General features: G+C 49.2%; 2 protein-coding genes across 3 annotated transcripts in view; one reads left to right on the forward strand and one right to left on the reverse strand.

Annotated features, from left to right (window-relative positions):
• The window catches only part of LOC140913005 (acyl-coenzyme A thioesterase 5-like), a 13,998-nt gene extending 9,474 nt beyond the window's left edge, over positions 1–4,524 (forward strand). The window contains exon 4 of the mRNA XM_073348558.1: positions 2,353–4,524. The gene's annotated coding sequence lies outside the window, so the exon portion shown is untranslated. The remainder of the gene's footprint in view (positions 1–2,352) is intronic.
• The window catches only part of LOC140913006 (zinc finger and SCAN domain-containing protein 32-like), a 25,177-nt gene extending 19,700 nt beyond the window's left edge, over positions 1–5,477 (reverse strand). Inside the window, exons 1-2 of one of the 2 annotated variants that reach the window (XR_012159441.1) lie at positions 5,383–5,477; positions 288–3,092 (exon numbers count right to left, since the gene is read on the reverse strand). The gene's annotated coding sequence lies outside the window, so the exon portion shown is untranslated. Of the gene's footprint in view, positions 1–287; positions 3,093–5,382 lie in introns of those variants that run through there. The other variant, XM_073348560.1, reaches the window with a different exon arrangement.
• Between the last annotated feature and the right edge of the window lie 109 nt (positions 5,478–5,586).

Here is a 5,586-nt window from a genome sequence, read left to right on the forward strand (position 1 = left end):
CAATGGCTGATTTTTATGGAGATGAGTTTTACTCTTGCCAGTGTAAGATATCCCTTTACTGTTAGATGTCTGTAAAGTGCTTTAAACATGAAATGTGCTGTAAGTATAACCACTACAGAGAAAGAAAAGGAGTACTTGTGGCACCTTAGAGACTAACCAATTTATTTGGGCATGAGCTTTCGTGAGCTACAGCTCACTTCATCGGATGCATGTAGCTCACGAAAGCTCATGCTCAAATAAATTGGTTAGTCTCTAAGGTGCCACAAGTACTCCTTTTCTTTTTGCGAATACAGACTAACACGGCTGTTACTCTGAAACCTGTCACTACAGAGAAAGCGTAACTTGCATGACAATAGGATACTCTATTTACTTTGAAGTGATGACACGCAGAGGGAATGTCACCAGACCATCAAATTCTGCTGCAGCAAAAGAGCTGAAGTAGAGCCTTGCATGTCTCCCCCACTAAAGAAACCAGAAGTCAACCAAATGAGTCATTCTGTCACGGGCAGCACATGTATTATGGGACAGACAACCTTGTTCTCTCCTTTCTACCCGCTGTAAGACATAGCGCCTGAAACTGCTGCCAACCCAACAGCCGTACCTGCTAGCATGCCATCTTGGCCACTAGACACGGTAGCGATGTCAGCTAAGCTGGGTGGGGGTCGCTGGCCTGTCCCCCAGAGCAGCTGCAAGTGTCAGACTGAAGGGGGCCCAGCAAAGTGCACAGGGCCTGTCAGGATGGGCAGATAGCAGCCCTCTGACACCTACTGCACACTCACCACGGATCACAGCAGAGAACTGGAAAGACAATACCCGGTATCCCACAATGCACTGACCATGACTGGAGAGCATTGCCAAGTCTCACAAGAAAAAAAAGTGGCACTACATTTCAAAACAAGCCCAACCCATTTCAGAGGGAGTGTTTTTATACAAATGCCATGATTTTTTTTTTAAGTAATAATGTAAGAACACACAAATGTATGTAACCCTTGTACCAGGTGGAGTCGGCAGCGACCAGGGCCAGGTTCAGTATGTAGGGGTTTTTCCTTTAACAATACAACACAAAAGTGGCTCAAGCCCTCACCCAGTACCTGGGACAATTGCAGGCTGCTGCTCCTGATGCGGTGTTACCTTGGTTTGGAGATAGAGAAGAGAGATGCAAAAGCTTAAACAAAGTAAAGTAACTGGAGAAGTAGCAAAAAGAAAATGCGCTAAACTCTCCCTTACATTAATATGAACTGTAATCAGTTAAAATAGTAGGCAAACAATTTTCAGAAAAAGTTTTTTTTTTAAGTTCATAATGCCCCTTTAAATGTGTTTGTTAAAAAATAAAACCAAACTCTTCTCTTGGGAATACTAACAGTAAGCGAGTATGAATGTGAATCTTGTGTTATCTTAACAGGGAGATTTGTGAAGGGGGATGAGGGGTGAGTGTATGACTAAGCAGTTGTCTGTGTTTAACCAGCTATGCTATGGCAAGGAAGAGAGTATCTCTAACTTTGAGATTGTGGGAAATAGCTGTTCGTCTGTGCAGAAAAGCAGTTTTTATATAGAAGGAATTTCTGAATGTCCAGCTAATATCTCAGAAGTGAATGTGGAATTAGATGAAGCACAGGAAGAACTCATTGCTCAGGAAAATGTTTCTTTAGATCAGATTAAAGTTAATAGTCAGGTTAAAGCCCTAATTGAGGAAGGGAAGAGCAGATTTTTTGTGGGTGGTGGATTGCTGACAAGTAAAGTTTGTGCAAGTAAGCCAGAACAAAATAGAAGCAATTCACTTAAAGTAGCTCAGTATGATGAGCCACTGTTTGTGGTAAACAGCTGTTTACCTGTTGAGGGAGAAACTGTAGCCAATTGTTTGTCTGTTGGGAGTGGCAACTTGCCTGTTAAGGAACCCTTCCTACTCTCCCAGTATTTGTCTGTAGTCAGCCAGGGGTGCTGGGATAAGGAAGAAAATTTAGGCGAGTCTAGGCAGCCTTGTGAGCCAATGGCTTTGGGCATGGCTACACTTCGATGTAGAGCGCTTTGAGTTAAACCAGCCTTCATAGAGCGCAGTAGGGAAAGTGCTGCAATCTCTCCACACTGACAGCCACATTAGCAGCTCTTGCAGTGGCCACAGAGAGCAGTGTATTGTGGTAGCTATCCCAGCATGCAAGTGGATGCAACGTGCTTCTCAAATGGGGGTGGTGTGAGACAGGGAGTGTGTTGTGTGTATGTGTGGGGAGAGAGAGTGGGGTTTTCTTTGGGGGGGGGGTCTGAGAGCATGTCAGCATGCTGTCTTCTAAGTTCAGACAGCAGCAGGACCCCCCCCCCCCAGCATTCTACAGTAATGATTGCTTTGTCTCAGAGCAGATAAGCATGCCAGATGTCAGAAACAGAGCTTTCAAAGGGCATATCCGCATTCCTCCAGCAAGTTCAAAACAATGGGAAGAGTGGCCACTTGACTTAAGGGGATTTTGGGACGTTTCCGGAGGCTGATCAGAGCACAGTAATGCAACACCTTGTTCACACCGATGCCTAGGTTTTTCAGCCAACGCGCAACAAGTGTTAATCTTCTCACCAAGGTGGAGTACCAGAAGCGCTCTAGCCATCGAGTCAGAGCACTCTACGTGCCTTGCCTGTGTGGATGCGTAGTGAGTGAGGGCATCCGGGGCTGCTTTAATGTGCTCTAACTCGCAAGTGTAGCTTGAGTCTAATCAGCAGTTTGGGAAGGCAAGGTTAGTGAAACATGAGTATCTCTATGCCTTACCTGTTACCATTGTGAAGAGTTGTGACCATGAAGGAAATGTTCTCGTGTCTGTTAGTGGTAATGACTCGCCTATGGAGGGAGCTACCCCAATCTCCAAGCAGTTATCTGTGAACTGCCAAGTGTGCTGGGACAAGGGAAAGGAAATCCAAAATTGTTTGTCTGTTGAGAATAGCAGCATGTTTGTCTCCATCCAGTCTTTTGTTTGTGGAGTAGACAGAAAGTGCCTCTCAGCTTATGTTGGTTGTGGAGTTGTCAGTTGTCCCAGAGTTGGTTCTGGACGTAAATGTCTACTTCCCTCCTGGGTTTCAATTGCCTGTGGTCCCAGAATTGGTTCTGGACATAACTGAAGCACAGAAAGATCCTTAACAGCAACATTCTTTTAGAGAGGGAAGATTTGGTAGCTAGTTTTGCAGAGCAGAGCAGTCTTATTTTTGAACCCTCAAGAATACAGGGCAGAGAAGCCAGAATCTCATCTCTAGATCCTTTGCCTATGTCCTGTAGTGGGCTCAGGCACAGCTGTTCCTATGTGGAACCAAGAGTTGAAAGTGGGGAATAAGCAGAATTCTGATTCTGGCTTGTTGGTAGGAATTGAATTGAATTACATTACGTTCCTGTAAAACAGAGTCCAGTCCCTAAGCTCATGGTGGATCCAAAAGCAAGCATGGGGGTGAGGTGGGGTGGGGGGGAGAGGAAGGGAAATTACATCTGCGTTGTGCCACACCAGTCCTCTCGGGAAGAAATAAAAAAGAATCACAATCCTGGGGGTGGGAAAGGGACTGGGAGAGGGTGCTACTCAATGTCATCATGGGGGAAGGAGAGATGTAGGCTGCTCCCAGCCTCCCCACTCCTTGATGCTATCCTGGTATTGGGCATGGGGCAATTGATCCCCCACACACACAGCAGGACTATGGTGGAACAGCACTGGGGTGGGTAGAGAACAGCCCCTCCCCCACAGTGCAGCAAGGAGCCTAGTGCCATGCGTGTGTCAAGGCAGACACCCCCTGCCAGAATCCCAGACGGGGGGGGGGGAAGCATAGGGGACCCCCATCATGCCAGGGGACAGCAGACCCATGGAGGAGATGTGCAGGAGACTAAGACAAGGAGTTGATGCTAATGAAAAACCCTGTGAAAATGTGTAACATGCCTGATTTTTGGAGAAAAAAATTGTACATGTTAGGGATGGTGACAAGACAATCCCACAAGCATGTTGCTTTTCAGCTTACACCTGTAAACAATCTGGAAGCTTGGCACAGCAGCAAAAAGCATAACAGGCCTACACTGCTGTGTGGAAGGGAAAACTGAGGCACATCGCCTCATGGCATTGGTGGCTAAATACCAAGACACCTACACTTTAACAGATATTGCTATCCGCATTCTGTTAGCAATGCTACACCCCAGCACATTTTCAGGCACCTGGGGATCAGGAACCCAGAACTTTGCAAGTACCCCTACGTACAGCATTATAGTGTTTAAGAACGTTGGATAGGGGTATGACCACAGCTGAACCGGAACTGGCAGTAAGTTCAGGAGGAGGGTGTGATGTTGCACTCCAGATGCTTTATGGAAATATGCTTATGAATGACATAACTGGAATATGCTTTATGCTAAATACCCCTTGCATGGTGTCATTAGAAAGCCTGTAATCTACTAAGTGTGTTCATCCTATTTGCTTGCATGTATTATTTCTATATCTGTAGTTAAGAGAATAAGATATAAACTTGTATCACTGATGTAAACATATTAGGTGGAGGCCATTAAAGATGCTCCAGAAACAATCAGTTGTAAATGGCCTTAGTTACTTGAAAACCTTCCTTTGTATGTGTGGGCCAGGCCATGGGGAATGGAGACTAGGAGTCTTGCACTGACATGTGACCATGTCACCTGATAATGAAATCCAACTTAAACCTGGCACTTTTCCACTTAGAAGGAAGGGCGGGGACAAGGACAGACAAAAGATTCCCACCTTGTGCCAAAGCTATAAAAGGGGGTGGAGCAGGCCAAAGGGGGCTGCCAGTCATGAGAAGACCCCTGTTTACCACCCCAGATGTCTGCTGGAACTAACATGGACTATACCAGGGGAAAGGATTGGGCCCAGACTAGGGAAGAGTCCCACAAAGTGTCCCACAATGCCCTCCCTGGTCAGCGTAGCAGGGCACGATCCGCCCAAAGCCCTGCCCCCCCCGGCCCCCAGCAGCGCAGGCATGCAGCCCCAAACCAGCGCCCAGCCGTGCCGCCCCGCCTGCTGCAGCAGAGCAGTTCCCCTCCCCTCACAAATCCTAAACCAGACGGCAATCGACCAACAAACACAACCGTGCTGCCCCACACCCACAACCGCCCCCCCAGCCGTGCCGCCGCTCCCCGCACAGCCCCGGGACGGGGGGCGCCGCCGCCTCAGGGTGGGGCGGCTGTCACGCGGCCCTCCACGAACCCCCACAGTCCCTCCTGCAGCCCCCCACCCAGCTGTGCCGCTTCACACAACCCCCCTCCCCACGCCATGTTGTCCCCCCTCGCGGCGCCCAGCTATGCCGCTGCCCCTCATAGCCCCCATCCGTGCCATCGGCCCCTCCGCCTCCCAGCTGCGCCACCCGCCCCCGGCGTAGCACCACACACGGAGCCGCGGTCACCGACCGTACCGTGCGTGCGGCGCCCAGTCCGCGAGAGACAGAGACCCCGGCCATGTCCTCCAGGGCACCGCTGCGCTCAGCGACACAGCGGCGCTCTGCCCAGCGGACGAGAAGAAGAGTGAGCGAGGAGTGGGCGGGAAAGGTCACGTGATTTCCGGGCTCGGGACTGTCTAGTTGCCGTGGTGTCTCTATGATCCCCGGCTCCTCGCCTTT

The sequence above is a fragment of the Lepidochelys kempii genome, chromosome 6, assembly GCF_965140265.1.
Source record: "Lepidochelys kempii isolate rLepKem1 chromosome 6, rLepKem1.hap2, whole genome shotgun sequence".
In the NCBI taxonomy this organism is placed as follows: domain Eukaryota; kingdom Metazoa; phylum Chordata; order Testudines; family Cheloniidae; genus Lepidochelys; species Lepidochelys kempii.